This window comes from Eulemur rufifrons, chromosome 6 (genome assembly GCF_041146395.1).
Source record: "Eulemur rufifrons isolate Redbay chromosome 6, OSU_ERuf_1, whole genome shotgun sequence".
Classification (NCBI taxonomy): domain Eukaryota; kingdom Metazoa; phylum Chordata; class Mammalia; order Primates; family Lemuridae; genus Eulemur; species Eulemur rufifrons.
The window spans coordinates 51153031-51170930 of NC_090988.1; positions in this window are offsets into that span (position 1 = coordinate 51153031).

Genomic DNA, 17900 nt, shown 5'->3' on the forward strand with positions numbered 1-17900 from the left:
TGTTCAGGAACTCACCCAGCTAGGAATTGGAAGAGCGCTGGGCTTTACAACCCCAGGTCTTCTAACCTCCAAGTGTCCTTTCCTCTACAATGAAAGTCAAAATGACAAGTAATGGAAAGACAAGGGGCCTATAAAACCGACCTGACCATAAGTAGCATGAGTGATAAATTATTATAGCTAGTCCTTGTGCTCAGTAGGTGCCAAATACTGTTCTAAGCATTTTACATATTAACTCAGTCCTTAGAACAACTTTATGAGGTAGAAACTTTTATTATCCCTAAATACAAAGAGGTAGCTGAGGCATAAGAAGGAGGTAAAATACCTTGCCTAAAGTCATACTTAAGTAAATGGTAAACCCAGGATTTAAACCTAAGCAGTTTGGCTCTAGAGCTATGCTCTGTGGTTCTCAAACTTTATTGTGCAGTTGGAACCACTTGAGGATCTTCTTAAAATGCAAATATTGATTGTATAGGTCTGAAGGAAGGCCTGGATCCGATATGTCTTTTTTTTTTTTTTTTTGAGACAAGAGTCTCACTTTGTTGCCTGGGCTAGAGTGACTGCTGTGGTGTCAGCCTAGCTCACAGCAACCTCAAACTCCTGGGCTCTAGTGATCCTCCTGCCTCAGCCTCCTGAGTAGCTGGGACTACAGGCATGAGCCACTACACCTGGCTAATTTTCTTTGTTTCTATTTTTAGTTGACTGGCTAATTTTGTTTCTGTTTTTAGTAGAGACGAGGGTCTTGCTCTTGCTCTTGCTCAGGCTGGTCTTGAACTCCCGACCTCAAGCAACCCTCCCACCTCGGCCTCCCAGAGTGCTAGGATTCCAGGTGTAAGCCACTGCGCCCAGCCTGGATCCTATATTTCTAACAGGTTCCCAAGTGATATTGATGTTGCAGGCCACTAGATATTATATCTTTCCTTTTTTCCTACCATGTTTCTTTTGCAGCCAGAAACTGCTTTCCCCTCTGACCTCTTCCTGGTCCCAAATGTTCCCAGCATTCTCTTCCTTAGGGATCAGACTCAAACTTTGCCCTCAAGAAGCTTATCCTGCCTCTACCTTTCCCTCTAGGGTAAGACAGACATTCCCTCCTCTGTTCCCACACCAGTTACTGCATACCTTGTTACAGAGCTCAGAACATTGAATTATGGTCATTTGTTTGGAAAGCTTCTTGACTAGACAATGAGCTCCTTAAGGAGAGGGACCAACCAGGTCTGTGCAGTCCAGTGCCTAGCACATACTAGGAATAGCTAATACTTATCCAGGGCTTTCTATGTTCCAGATGGTGTCACATACATTGACTTGTTTAATCCCTACATTAACCTTAGAGATATACTGTTATCCCCATTTTATGGATAAAGAAACTGAGGCACAGAGAGGTTAAATAGGTAACAAGCTGGTAAGTAGAAGAGCCATGATTTCAAGTGAAAGTACTTTGGCTCCAGAAAACGTGTAACTAAGATTAGAGCCTCCCTTACAGTTCCAAAGAAGAAAAACAAAGACTTAATATCCTACTAGCCATGAGCATAACTACCTCTAATCTTAGAAAATGTATGGGAGTACAATACCTGTCTCATTTATTTCTCTGTTAACCAAGTTAGTCTTAAAACAAAAACTTATTCAAGATGCCTACTATCTACCATTCTAATTTTGTAATGCTGTATTGGAGAAGGTAGATCTTACCATTACCATGAAAGTATCTGTTAAACTCCAATGGTGTATATAGGTAGGCAAATTGAAATAGATAAAACCTTAGAAATTCATTTTCTACATGAAAAAAACCAGAGGTCCAAAGAAGTCAAATGAGTTAGCCAAATTCACACAGGAATTTCATAGCGGGACTGGGACTAGAAACCAGCCCTTTTGACTTTTTTTTGGTCTTGTTATTCCCATTTAGTATTAGGTTCACTTAGGAACCTATTAGGAATATAGGATCCAGGTCTTACCCCAGATCTGCACAATCAAAATTTGCATTTTAACAAGATACTCAAGTGGTTTCTACTGAACATTAAAGTTTGAGAACCATTGTCCTAGCAGGGATGGGGAAACTGCCCTTCTGATTTCCAGATTGTTCTTTTTTAAGCACCAAAGCCGGCAAGAACAGTTTCATCTTTCTGTGCTGCACCCCTTTTAATAAAAGGATTTGTTCTATAAAATTTGGATTCAGTCAAAAGGCCACACTTAAGGACCTAGAAGGCCACATGTGGCCTTAAAGCTGCAGGTTCTAGAGTCAAACTGCTTAGGTTTAAATCTTGGTTTTACCATTTACTCACATGTGACTCTCTACTATACCACACTGCCTTAGATTCTTAGCTTCAAAAATTTTATTACCACACTGGTATGGCTAAGTTATGTGTTAAAAATGGGAATAGCAAGACTAACATATATATTGGTGTGTATACACACACACACACACACACACACACACACAAATACACTCATCCATTAAATTCTGCAATTTTTACTTCCTGAATAGCTGACCTCATTGTTTTAGTGGGGTGATGATAGGGCCTCACCACCTCTGTGGAATAGCCCTCTTCCTCCAGAGGAACCTCTGTGTACCCCTTGCCCAGTATCTCCCCCATACTGTCACTGCTGTTAGGATGAGCTTTCTAAAATTAAAAGCTCACCATGTCTGTTCCCTGCTTAAAACTTTTCAGTGTCCAGAAGAATCAAGTTTCAGCTTTTTTATGAGCAAACCCATGCTAGTACAAAGAAAGTTTCTTACATATCTCACCTTCTCCTAGAGCATTGTTGCTACCTCTTTATCTTGTGTAAAATCTGGTATTCCCTAAAGTTCACTGCTTCCCTTGAAGTCTTTTCCAGAGGAGTTCTTTTTTCTCTCCCACCTTCAATGTCTTAAGCTGGGAGTAAAAGCTAGCATTCTCCAAACTTGTCACTACAACTTCCAGACCAGCTACCCCAGCATTGAGGCTTTCACCATCAAGCCGTGCAACTTCCATTCCACCATCATTCTGTCATTCCTAGGGAGAAGATTTTTGACAGTCTGATGTCATCAGCTTAGGTTGCCCCATTGTCCTCTCTGCCCTTGCACTTACCAGTATAAAAACCTTTTATTGCCACTGCCATTCAACCACACACTTCTTTGACCAAATCCTGCACTTTCTTCTCCTGAACTGTTCCACCTCTGAAATCAGTAACCAAAGCATTTCACATTCTAAACAAAACTTTCTTTTATTTCAAATTTCTTACTCCTTTACCCTCACCAAACCTGCTCTTCAACGTCAATGAAATCTGCAGGCTTACCTTTTCCCAATTCTTCAAGTCTGTTCCCATCCTCTGCATTTACTTTCCTTTCTACCCTGGACCTCATAGTCATTTATTTCATATTCAGTCTCATCAGCACTTTCAAGTTCATTCAACCACCCCTGTCTTTCCACATCTGACCCTAAAACAGTCCTCAACCTTGGGTCAATTTCTCCCCTATGTCCCTTTCAATTTTGATATACCTATTAGTTAACTATTAGTGCATAAGAAATTATTCCAAACTTTAATGGCTTAAAACAAAAATAATTTTTTTTAAGTTTTATATAGTTTTTGCAGTATCTGTTGAAATCAAGAGTGGCTTAGTTGGGTGGTTCTGGCTTGGCGTCTCCCAAGAGGTTGCATTCATCTGAAGGCTGACTTCCAAGGTAGCTTACATGGTTGGCAAGTTAGTGATGCAATATGTCTTAGTTTCTCACTATGTAGGCCTCCCTATAAGGCTTCTTGAGCATCTTCAGGACATGTAGCTGGCTTGCCCCAGAGCAAATGATCCAAAAGAGAACAATGTAGAAGCTACCATTTTGCAAAGTGTATATGTAGAGAGATACTTAAATATAAAATCATATTTTATATGTACACATGTGTATAAACACATATAACACACACATACCCCAAAGGAGAATTTGTACAAAGCAGTAAAGCTAGAACAACTTGTTGGGAATAAGTTGAAATAATAATAGATAGCATTTATTGAAGACCTATTATAAAAAGAACAACTTATATGTATTATTTAAACCTCACAACATTCCATGACTTAGTAATTATTGCTCCATTTTACAGCTAAAGAAATCAAGTCTTAGAGAGAAAAATCATTTTTCCAATGTCTAATATTAATCACCAGAAGACTCTTCCCAAGAACACACAAGTATTAAGGAGTTCTGGTTATCTATGGTTGCATAACAAACCATTGCTGTGTCTTAAACTATTTATTTTGCTCACAGAGCTCCAATTTGGGTAAGGCTTAGTGGAGATAGTTCATTTCTATTTCTCTTGGCATCTGCCAGGGAAGCTTGAAGACTGAGGTCTGGAATCATATGAGGGCACATTCATTCATGTCACCAGCAATTGATGTTGCTTGTTGCCTGGAATCTGCTGGGATCATCAGCTGGAAAAACTGTATGTGGCATCTCCATGTGACCTAGGCTTCCCTACAACACATGGCCAGGTTCCAAGAGCAAATGACCAGAGAGAGAGAGAGAGAGAGAGAGAGAAACAAGAGGAAATTATCATTTTAATGATCAAACTATGGAAGTAGTGTAGCATTATTTCTACTATTGTGAACAGTCACAAGCCCACCCAAGTTCAAGGAAAGGGGAATAGATTCAGTCTTCTGATGGGAGTGTAGTAGATTCTGGAAGACCACGTGGGGATAGAAGTATTATTGTAGTCATTTTTAGGAATATCAACTACCACAGTCTGTCTTCTGTCCACAATGATTCACATCCCTCTCACATGCAAAATGCACTAATTCCTTCCCCCCAGAACTCCCAAAGTCTCTTTCCATTATGGCAACAGGCTTGAGCTTGAGATCTAGGATCTTGTCATTAAAATCAAGTCCAGGTTTGGGTGAAGTTCCTCAGGTACAGTTCCTCTCAACATGAAGACTTGAGAACTAAAGAGACAAGTTATCTTTTCCCCACACATCCAACATACAATGGTGGGACAAGCACAGAATAACCATTATAGATACTCCTGTTCAAAAAGGGGAAAAGGAGGCACATCAGGAACACTGCTCCATAATAATTTTGAAGCTAATTCTTCATTAGGGCTCAGTCTTATTGCCTAGGAATGATTCTTTACAGCTCTTGACTGTACCTTGGAACTCCAGGTTCTGCTCTGTGAGATAGTCTTAATTTTCCATTAAAATGGCCAACGTGTGAAGCCAAGTAATTTTCTCAGCTTGCTTCCTGCCCATGGAAGTTCAGGGGTCCAAAGGCTTATTTTCATTTTGAAACCTGCTATTCCTTTTAATCCAAGCTTGTGGTACTTCTTTTGATATAATTTTCTTAAAATTTATGTAAGTTTTCAATGACTCTTATTGGGGTTTACGTATTCCATTAAATAAAAGCCACACCAACAAACTTCATCAGGATAAATTCTTCTCTCATAGTCTTCCTGTTAGGTTGCTATGGGGCAATAGGCTTAATATTTATAGAAATTTTATTCCTTTTCAAAAAAAGATCTTCACAGCACACTCTTTTAAGATTCTTAGAGGGACTTTTATCTGTTTGAAGTACCACCATAAATCTGAGGTCTTTATTGAAGGTTTATTTATTTTATTTTATTTATTTATTTATTTTTTGAGACAGAGTCTCATTCTGTTACCCAGGCTAAAGTGCCATGGCATTAGCCTAGCTCACAGCAACCTCAAACTCCTGGGCTCAAGCAATCCTACTACCTCAGCCTCCCAAGTAGTAGCTGGGACTATAGGCATGCACCACCATGCCTGGCTAATTTTTTTTTTCTATATATTTTTAGTTGTCCAGATAATTTCTTTCTATTTTTTTTAGTAAAGATGGGGTCTCGCTCTTGCTCAGGCTGGTCTCAAACTCCTGAGTTCAAACGATCCTCCCGCCTCGGCCTCCCAGAGTGCTAGGATTACAGGCGTGAGCCACCACACCCAGCCTGTTGAAGGTTTTACAGTCATGCCCTTTGCTTCATCTTTAGACCATGTTGCCCTGATAGCACTCTAGATATAATCTCTGCCCAAAAGTCATTTCTTAATTTTAACATCATTTGGCATCTGGAGAAGCTGGGAATGAGAAAATTTTATTTTGAAAATTAGCAAGTCCTGGCTCCTTTATCCTTAATAGTTTGTTGATTACCTTATCTCCTCTCTCATTTCATTATAGGCAGCAAGAAGAAGCCAGGCAGCACTTTTAACACTCTGCCTGGGAATCTCTTTAATAAAATCATCTAGTTCATTAGGTACATTTTCTATTTCCATGTTATCACAGGTGATAATGTTGCTAAAATTTCCTCCGGTATGTAATAAAGGTCTACATTCCTCCAGCTTCCAATAAGATTTTCCTCACTTTTCTTTAAACCCTCACAGACAGCCTCCTCAAGGGAAATCAGGCTTCTCCTGACAGGCTCTTGGAAGCCCTTTAGGTTTTCACTAACACTATCCTTAAGGTCCACCCAATTCTAAAATGGAATGTCTTAAGTTTTGTTAAAGCATCCCACTTCTGGTACCAAAATTTGATCTGGTTATCAACTGGTACATAGCAAATCACCACAAAACTTTCTGGATAAAAACAACAAGAATATTTATTTTCACTCATCAGTCTGCAGTTTGAGCAGGGTTGGGCAGGGACACTGGCCACTTTTGGAAAATGCAGTGTGCGACAGAGCCAAACCAAGATTTAAACTTAGATCTAATTCCAGAGCACATGCTTTTGCCACTGTATCTTGATGTCTTTCTTAAATGGATGAATATTAAATTTAAAAACCAAATGATCTGTGTGCCAAAGAATTAAAGGGGAAAAAATTTCAAGCTGAAAACAAACTACATGAAGCAGTATACCAGCAACATACTAACATTATAGTAAAAGCAGGGGCTTTGGGTGACCACTCGAAAAAAAAATTTATGTTGGAGTTTGTGAACAGCCTGGGCAACATAACTAGATCCCATCTTAAAAAAAAAAATTTTTTTTTAAATTAGCCAGGCATGGTGGTGCACATCTGTGCTTCCAGTTGCTTGAGAGGCTAAGGCAGGAGGATCACTTGAACCTAGGAGTGCAAGGCTTCGGTGAGCTATGATCATGCTACCACACTACAGTCTGGGCAACAGAGTGAGACCCTGTCTCTTAAAAAAAAATGTGTTGTATAAGCATGAGAGTAAATCAAAAGACTAGATATGTCTTTTCTGTCCTTCTAAAAATGATGTCAAATAAACATTAAAGAATTTACATATGTCAAAGCTCATTTATTCATCATTTAGTACTCATTGTGAGTGAAGCCCTGTGCCAGGCTCTGGAGAAAGATAAATAAACATGATCACTGCTCTTCAAAAACTCAAAATTTAGTGAGGGGAGACAGACACATAAACAGATAATTGCCATACAATATGGTGTCCATGGTATTATGAAGTTGTAAGAAAAGGGTTAAGGAGCTGTTACTTCTTCCTGGGAGCAGGTAAGGAAAGGACACCAATAAGTCAACATGTAAGCAGGGTCTTAAAATATAGGAGTTCAACAGACAAAGGAAGAAAGGGAGTTCAAAGCAGAGAAAGGAACAGCAATGCAAACTCACAGGCATAAACAGAATTTCGGGAAGTGCACGCGTTTAAGTTTAGCTAGGTGGGGGGATTAGGGTGGCTTCATTACCACTAATTAAAGTTGAAAGTCTCAGCTCTCCACTAGGCCTCATCTGACACCATCACACCAGAGAAGGGAAGGGGCACCTCATTACCATCAGGTGCAGGTGAAGATCCGTGTTCCACATGTGGCATCTGCTGACAAAAGGAGGAGGGAAGTATTAGGAGAGAACTTTGTTACTGCCCATTGAGGATGAAAGTCCAAGCTTCCCACTCCATCTTCTCTGACATGAACCCAGGAGAAGGAAGAGAGAATTAGATAGTCTCATTATAACCTGGCAAGGGTGAAAATCTAAACTCTCCGCCTGTCTTGATGTTGGGGTTGGGGGTGGGGCCATAGTTTTTTCTGTGGTATTTGCCTAAGGTAAGCAGTTATTCTCTAAAAGTTTTCTGTCTTGCTAAGCTGCTCCTTTCACAGTCCTTCTACTAGAGAGAGCAGGCTTTTCCATTGGCATTTCTGGGTTGTCAGCTTCTCCAGTACCCAATCTGGGATATATGAGGCAAAAAGAAAACCCAGGGAACTCGCCACCATGTATTCCTTGGGTCCTAGGTCCTTACCTGGTCTGCCTTCTTCCCATCTTTCAGAGTCTTATGTTTGTTTAAGGTATGTTTTATGTGTAAGGTTTTATATATAATGTTCAGAGGTTTTAGCTGTACCTAGCAGGATGAATAGGGAAAAGTAAATATATACCATCTTTCTATAAGTGGAAGTCTCAGGTCAAATAATGTTTTACAAAGCTACCAAGGCAATACTCTGTTAAAAACACTGTTAAGAGAATGAAAAGACAGGCTACAGACTGGGAGAAAAATACTTGCAAAACATTTATCTGACAAAGGACTTGTATCCAAGTAAGAAAACAAATAACCCAATTAAAAATGGGCAAAAGACTTAAAAAGCCACTTCACCAAATAGAGTATACAGCTGGCAAATCAGCATACAAAAATATGCTGAAAAGGGCCGGGCGCGGTGGCTCACGCCTGTAATCCTAGCACTCTGGGAGGCCGAGGTGGGCGGATCGTTTGAGCTCAGGAGTTCGAGACCAGCCTGAGCAAGAGCGAGACCCCATCTCTACTAAAAATAGAAAGAAATTATATGGACAGCTAAAAATATATATAGAAAAAATTAGCCGGGCATGGTGGCACATGCCTGTAGTCCCAGCTACTCGGGAGGCTGAGACAGGAGGATCGCTTGAGCTCAGGAGTTTGAGGTTGCTGTGAGCTAGGCTAACGCCACGGCACTCACTCTAGCCTGGGCAACAGAGTGAGACTCTGTCTCAAAAAAAAAAAAAAAAACAAAAACAAAAATATGCTGAAAAGGATTAGCCATTAGAGAAATGCAAATTAAAATCATGATGTCCGCTGGTCCGATGGTAGCGGGTTTCAGAACTTAGTAACATTAGTATCACTAAAGTTGGCATTCAGCCCCCCACTGCTAAATATGACTGGCTTAAAAAATAAATTAAAATAAAATAAAATCATGATGTCAGAGCCAGGCGAAGTGGTATACACCTGTAGTCCCAGCTACTCGGAAGGCAGAGGCAGGAAGATCGCTTGAGCACGGGAATTTGAGGCTATAGCGCACGATGATTGTGCCTGTGAATAGCCATTGCACTCCAGCCTGGGCAACATAGCAAGACCTTGTTTCTTAAAAGATCAAATCAAATCAAATCATGATAAGATACCACTAAACACCTAATAGAATGGCCAAAATAAAATATACTGACAATACCAATTCCCCGTGAGAATGCAGAACAACTGGAACTCTCATACATTGCTGATGGGAAAGCAAAATGGTAGCCACTCTAGAAAACAATTTAGTGTTTTCTCATTAACTTACGCACAAATACCACGTGACCCAGCAATCTCATTGTAACACACTTTTCCCAGAGAAATGAAAAAGTTCATATAAAGACATACATGAATGCCTGTAGCAGCTCTTCATAATCACTGAAAACTGGACATAACCAAATGTCTGTCAACGGGTGAACAGTTAAACTGTGGCACATTAATATAACGAAATACTACTGAGCAATAAAAAGGGAGGTATGATGCATACAGCAACTTGGGTAAATCTCAAGGGCATAATTCTGAGAGAAAGAAGCCAGCTAGTCTCCAGAGTTTACCTACTATATGATTCCAATTATATGAGATTCCGAGTGGGGAAGGGTATAACTACAAAAAGGATAACACAAGGGGGCTTCGTGGGGGCTGATGGAACTGCTCTATCTCTTGATTGCAGTGGTGGTTATAAAAACTATGTATGTGTAACATTTATAGAGCTATCCTCCAAAAAAAGTGGTTTTCTTACTGCATTTTAATTAAAATTTTGTTGTATGTTAATTTTAAAATTCTATACCATAAAAAGTATACCATCCTCTACGTAATCTTTTAGAACTTACTGTTTTCATTTATATTGTTAAGAGTCATCCATATTGTTGCATGTTGCTGTGGTTCATTCATTTTAACTTTTGCTTTTCCATTGTATGAATTGATCACGGTTTTTTCACCCATCCTCCCATTGATAAGCATTTTGTTTGTGTTTGTTCACATGAACAGTTTGTTGTGAATATTCGTGTTCACACCTCCTATTGAAATATATGAATTTCTCTAAGGTATTTACCTAAGAGTGAAATTGTTGGGTCAACTTTTCTCCTAAAGCCAACTCTAGGAGAAAATGGCCAGACCATTTTCAAATACTAGGCATAATACTTGAAGCTGTTAGAATGAGGATAAGGGTTTAAAAGTGGAAGCATGGGGACCAAGTTTTGGGAAGCCCCTGTAGTACTCTGCTTTTCATCCAAGAGATTTTGCCCACATTTCCCTCTTTTTAGAAGCCTTCCCTCCTTCCACATTGGCCACAGTCAGAGATTTTTTTCCTGTGGGTTCCCAAAGCACATGTTCCGTGTCACACTTCAGGTAACTATCAGACTATACTATGATAACCGTACCTTCTGCTGAGTAGGGAGCTTCTTGAGGGCACAGGCCAAATATCTTTATATTCCCTGTGCCTAGGACCTAGACAGGCATAATAAATATTTCCATAAGTGAATATTCTTTCTTAAATCTATCCACTTTCCCAATATAGAATAATGAACATAATTTATTATTTCCTTAATAATTTAGAACATAACTACTTATTTCCATGGTAGTTGCCTATGCCAAAGGATAAGCTCCTTGAAAAAAGGAATTTAATATAGTGCCTGACAAATGATAGATGCTTGATAAATTTACTTAATATGTTTAATAAATTGAATGTTGCAGTGTTTTAAGAGTGTTTATTCTGAATGTCAGTTACCATGGTTCAATCCTGGAGATAAAATGTAAAAGATTTAGCTAAATATGTATTTATTGACTATAGAACATACTCATGTGTATGGTCTAAAAAACAAAAATAAAACCTTTATATCATAGTGTGAGATTCCATTTACATAAAGTTCAAAAGCAATTGAAAATAATTGATAGTGATAGAGGTCTGAGTAGTAAATACCTTTAGGGAAATAGCTATTTGGATAGAGCATGTAGGAGCCTACTAGGCTATAAATGTTCTATATCTTGATCTGGGTAGAAACTATATGTATAGATACGCATATGTAAAAGTTTATCAAGCTATACACGTGAGATTTGTACGCTTTATAGAGATTATTCCTCAATAAAAAGTAAAAAGCACTAGAATGATGGGTACAAAACTCATAGAATATAAAACGCCAAGAGTGAACCCTAATGTAAACTATGGACTTTGGGTGATAATGATGTATGAGACTCTGTCTCTACAAAAAAATACAGAAAAATTAGCCAGGTGTGGTGGCATGTGCCTGTAGTCCCAGCTACTCAGGAGGTTGAACAGGAGGAGGGTTTCTTGAGCCCAGGAGTTGGAGGTTGCAGTGAGCTATGATGAGGCCACTGCACTCCAGTCTCAGTGACAGAGCAAGACCTTCTCTCAAAAAAAGGAAGGAAGGAAGAAAAGGAGAGAGGGAGGGAGGGAGGAAGGAAGGAACGAACGAACGAAGGAAGCTTCATCATAGAGGTAGCATTTAAGCTGGGCCTTATAAGGTGAATAGGATTTTACCATGCAGAGAAGTGAGAAGAGAGTATCAAGGATATCAAGGCAGAGGAAATAAGAGAAACAAAGGCATAAAGACGTAAAAGGACATATAAAATGGTGACCTCAAAAAGTAAAGTGAGGGATGTTAGACTCCTAGTGGTCCTCAACTGGCAGTGCTTGTCAGAATAACTTGGAAAGCACTATCAAATTTTTAAAGATTGTGATGTACACTGTTGGGTTAATACCTTAGATGGCCACTGAGATCTTGTCAATGCCCTAGAAGTTTCTGGGTCTACGATTACCACTGTCCCTCATGAGTGAGCACCAGACTTCATAACACAAGTTATTGCCCTTTAATCCATGTTGGAACCCAAGTGGCAAAAATATTCTCTGTGCTCTGGATGGTGATTTGACACTGATGAATGGGATGATCATTAGAAAACCAAAGGGAATTGCAAATGAAAATAAAAATAAAGATATAGTTTCATACATTGAGTTTTCCCCAGTTCATTTTTGTAAAATAAAAGAGCACTTTTTTTTAAGGTTCACCCAAGTACTAAGATGCCTCAGGTGAGGAGCTGATGATAATCAGTAATTATCCAAGGTGAGATCCAAGATATTTTGTAAAGATGGAAATAATGACCCTGTCGGAAATGGACATCAGCTGTCATGGGGCAGGGGGCTATAAATCCAAACATAATATCCAACTTGTCTTCACCTCAGAGAGTTTCCAGCTGTTTATGATGTTCTGCTGTGATTTGCCAGAGATGAAATGCATTTTTTTTAAAACTGTTCCAGCCAGCTGAATGAAAGACTTGGAGGCATATTCTGTTTTAAGAAGTGTTGAACACTTTTGAAGTCTGCAGAGAAATGGTAGAAGGTGTCCGCTTTCCTGTCAGTTCCAAATTAAGATCTTTTCTTTGCAATCCTAGAGTTGATCATTGTTTTCTAAGTGAGCTCGTAGACGATCAGTTAAGGTCTCTCTTGGATTGAAAGGACACTTGTTGAGATGCTGTGGGCTTTAAACTTACCGCTTCAAGGCCAGAAGTTCAAATCCAAGCCTTGTTAAAGGCAGAGGTAATAAAGGAACACATGCTTATGGAGAGCCCAGGGAGTATATGTGTTAAGAAATGATTGTAGGAAGGAAATGGCCCAAATAACGCTTATATCAGTATGTGCATGTGCTCATGTGCGCACGCGCACGCGCACACACACACACACACACACACACTTACACACACATCCTGTGCTGAAGCATACAAGGTAATCAATGGTGATGGCAGCTATCTCACTAGATCATAGTTATTAGATTGGAGACTCCTTGAAAGTAAGGACTGATGCCTTTTGAGCTCTGAGTCCCCAACAGTGTTGAATTAATGAATGGCATATTGAATCTGAGAAGACAGTGGTATGGGCATGTGGCAATGTCTTCCCGCAGTCACACTGGCCTGCGTAAGATGCCTCAAACAGGCCTCACACCTTCACACCCTCCTCTGTGGCTGTACCTCTCTCATTCTTCCTCAGCCTAGAATGCCTTTACCCCCTCCCTTCTTCTACCTCCTTGCCTTTCAAAGTTGTCAACATCCTTCTCATTCTTCATAGTCCATCTGACTATCTTTTGAAAATAATTCTTTAGCACAAATGGGAGCAGGGAATGTTCTTGGAAGTCAGAAAGATCTGGATTTGAATCCCAGTTCTATTACTTTCAAGTTCTTGAACAAATTACATCATCTTTTTGTACCTCATCTTCCTCCAGATGGGTTTTTGGAAAGATTAATGTGATAAAGTATATAAAGCATCTAGCTCAGTCTGGATGAGGATAGATTATCCTGGCACAGGATAGATTATCAGTGAATAACTGTTAGCCTTATTCACCTTCTGTGAAACTCAGCTCAGTGCTTAATAAATGTTGGCTCCCTCTGTCTATATATTCTTTAACATCTCTCTTAGGTTTCTTTCCCCCAGTCCACCACTCCTTCATCAGATATAATTGCCCCCTTCCCTGTTCCACAGTGCCTTGCTTATGCCCTTTTTCTAATAGTAGTTATATGCTGACTTATGCTATAGCTCACTGTGTTTTCCTCCCCTGTAGGCTGAAAACATCTCAAGGGCAGTATCTACAGCAACTTGCACAGGGACTAGTTTAGGACAGACATTCCATAAATGGTTGTCTGATTGAAATATAATATTTAATCCAGCTTTCTAGGAGACAAAGTGAGCCTGTAACATGTCTTCTCGCAGCAAGTGCATGGTCTAAGTAGCAAGGAGGAAATTCCCTGCAATTAAGTGTTCCAGAGTTGATTGCAGTCCATCCAGCCGAAGTCAGCAGAGCCTAAACTTCCAGATGTCTTTGTTTCTCCCACTTCCAGCTGAGCCAGGCCAGAAGAACATTCCCATAAGGGAAACCCAATCTATCTTTTTCTGATGATCTGACTAGCGTGCAAAATACTTGTTTGGAGAGAATGCACAAGAGTGAGGTTTTTCTCTGTTTTTACAAGGGACAGACGGTGAGGGAGTGAGAGGAAAATTGAAGCCAGAGAAAAATCTATGCCCCAGGAAAGAAAGAACACATAGAGCCAACACAACAGATATTGTTTTGGGTCAAAACTTCAGAGCTTGAGCCATAAAGGACTCTACCCCCTTAAATTGATCTTAGGAAAAGAAACAGAAGCAAAAAAAAAAAAAAAAAAAAAAAAATCCTCCCCAAATAAAAACACTTTCCCAGAAACTGTTCTTTGCAGTGATATCTGTACCAGTGAAAAACTGAAAGCAACCTAAAAATTCAATCTAACTCAACAAATATTGTCTGAACTACTAAATGCAGGGCACTAGAGTTATGGAGATGTTGGTGAAGCTAGATTTCTAACCATAATCCATTGTTCTATCTACTCAATTACTTTATTGTAGGAATTTAATTTTATTATGGGGATTTATTATAGGAATTTGAACTAATATAATTGTGGGAATAGCTGGGGAAGTGCCACTCTGAAAGTGGAGGGAGGCAGGGATCAATGGAGCCCCCAACCAGTCAACACCAGAAGAAGCCAAGCACACCCAGCGGCCATAAAGGGGCTGAAAAGGAGGAACTGATGGAGACATCTGTGGAAGTCTGTGGGTCCACAGCCAAATGACGGGCTTAGAGCTACTATTGCTCACCAGGGTCAACAGTAGGGAAGAGCTGGATATGGAGTTGAGGAGAGTGAGGACAAACTGGAACCTACTGGCACCGCCTTGCCTGTTGTTGCTGTAATGAACTCCCATGATCTTCAGAGAGTAATGGCTGCTGATTCACTCCCACTTCCCAAATCTCAAGCAACTATCACTCTTAACCAACTTTAACCTAGAACCATACGGTTGCAATTCAACCAAGATGATACACATACATTTCCTCCATAACTATAAAGTCATTTCTTTCTTCTTCCAATTTTCTACAGGGGAAAAAGATCGGACCTTTAAGTCTAACAGTCCTGGCTTCTTATCCTAGTTCTGCTCCTGTCTAGCTGTATGACCTCAAGTAAATTACCGTTTCTAAGCCTTAATGGATCAGGATCCTTTCTTCTGTGCTATCATAGTCCCCTGTGCTTCTCTCTGTTGTAGCATTTATTTCATTTTCTTGTCATTATATATTTATGTGTCCATTTCCTCCACCAGACCATAAGCTCAAGCACTGACTCCTCTTTATATTTATTGTGTCTCACAGTAGCTGGCATAGAGTAGATGCCCAATAGATGTTTGCAGAGAGAATGAATCCCTGAAATGGAAAATAGAAATTTATCAGACCATCAAGCTGGTAATGAAACCCAGTACTGAGACATTAAGGCAGTGAGACCCATCTCTGGGCCTGTCACATTCAGAACACTATGATATCAGGCTCCAGACACCCTTACCTCTCCCAGAGCTTCTATCATAAACCATTCACCATATTCCACTTCCAAACCAGTTTTAATCATCCTGATTTCTGACTCTTGGACTTGACTTCTTTTTATGAAATGCTATCACCTCTTAGACCTATTAATTGAAATGTTCAGGATTCTAGCTATCTTGTTTGAATTTTCACTTTCCTCTCTGATTAAACTATTTTTACTTTTTTGGTATATTTGTCATCCCCTACCCTAGGTTCTCAGATCAGAGACTGTGAAATTCCTGCCCTCAGGGAGTTCTCAGGCTGGTGAACAACAGACAATGAAACCAGCAATTCCAGGACAATGTGGTAAGAGGTAATGTGGGAACATACAAAGATTGAAGAGCACCTAATCTTACAAAGAGAAGTGGAGCTGTCAGAAGCAAGTGAAGTTTGACCTGAGTCACAAGAAATTGCATAGGAGACTCCAAGGCAGAGAAAGGGAGGATGTGCATTGCAGACAGAGACCAGCAATGCAGAGGTATGAAGACAGGAGAGATCAGGGTCTGGGGGCTGCAGGTGGGTTGGTGTGGCAGGATGAGTGTGAAAGCACAGCTGGGAAATGGATGGAAATGAGCAAACGTCAGGTCATGAATGACTTGAGTTCCAAGCTTAGGAGCTTAGACCTAACCCTGTAACAGGAAAGAAGTAGTAAAATATCAGGATGATTTGGCCCAGAGATGTGCTGTGTTTGCCCCACATAATTTTTAAATTTGTTTGCCAATGTTTTAAAATTGGGAGATTTTGCATAAAATTCTGGACCTCCGGCTTTTGTAGAAAACTCAGATCTGGCCACACGAGGCTCTTGTCACGTGAGCTGAGTGTTGTTTGTCCTTCTTAGATGCCATAAGTGTTTTGTAACTCTCTGGTCTCCACCACACCCTTTTGTCATCATACTTGCACTCTTCTTTTTCTTTAAGAGGAGAAATATTTCTTAGTACCAGTATTTCTGTGAAAGAAGGGAGATGGAGGTTAGACCACAAGAATCAGGCATTTCAGAAAATGGGCAACAGCATGTTTCTTTGTGGAAATAAAGAAACCAAGTATATCTGTTGGAAGACTGTAACTTTCTCTTAAACACACTTCCCTTCACTTGTTTATGTTACCTGCAGGGTTTGCTATATGATGACTTCACGGGGCCACCTTACTTTCATAAAACCCTGTAATGCTCACAGACCGTCAAGAAGGAATGTGTTGGGTGTGCTAGTCTTAAAGAAAGTGTAGGAGACATGTACGTGTCTGGCCAGAGCTTGTCGAAGAGAAGCCAACGCTGACTCTCAGAGCCTCAAATAAGTGATGAATCGAGTAGAAAGAAATCAAGAGGACACAGAAAAGGGCTTGTCAGGGATCAAAGGCAGCTAATGGCAGGAGTTCTCTTCAGCCAGTAACAGCACAGAGGAAACACAGCACAACCCCCCACTCTCAGATCTAAAGCCAAAAGACTGATCCCTCCCTGTAATCATGCAGAACTGGCCTAGTTTCTCAGTAAGAGGGTTACTGGATCCTTCAGACACCCCCCTTACATCCTGGGACTGCACTGCATTTCCAAGCATCTAAACCCTGTAGCCTTCCTAAAGCCTTGAACTCCTGCTCCTGAGCTCTGCACAGCTGGTGAAAGGAGGCTGCGCTGGGCTCCTTGGGGGCCTCCTCTCTTCAGTGATGATTCTCTGCACCTCAGCTCTGGCAGTCTTACCTCCTCTCCCCATGTAACTGATCCCAGTCCTCTGGTTCTGTCAGCGCTTCTGCTGTGTACTCTATAACATGTGTGAGCCCCTGGCCCAGCGTGAACCTCCGAGTGTGAGGTGTGGGTTTCCTCCCAGGCCACTGAAACTGCCTTTCCGCAGTAAGCCAGACACTTGGGCTCAGCTAGTCTCAAAAATACAGCTTTCACTACAGGGTCAGGGAGAAGGGATTCCCTAAGTCTTCACATTGATCTCCCTGCTCCCTGTATCAATTCTGCTTGTACCTGCAGAGTTAATGTACATTAAAGCACAATGCTCAGTATGTCACATGTCTGATCAAAAGCCTTCAATGACTCCTCATTTCCTGCCAAATTCAAACCAAATAATCTGCCTTGGCATGGTGGACCTTTCCCAGGATGACCCCAAATGCTTTTTGCTAGGCTTGTCTCCCACCATAGTTAACAGACGCTTCAGCCAGAATGATCCTTGGCATTCTCTGCAAGTAAGGCACTTTCTTGCCTTGGTTCTTCTCTTCTTTCCTTCCTGCCCATTTCCAGCTATCCAAAGCCTCCCATTCAACAAATCTCATCCCAAGCCACGTCTCAATGTCGATAATGGCTTTAGTCACATGTCACCTCTTCTTGCTTGAGGGACCTGCCACACATTGTGTTTTCT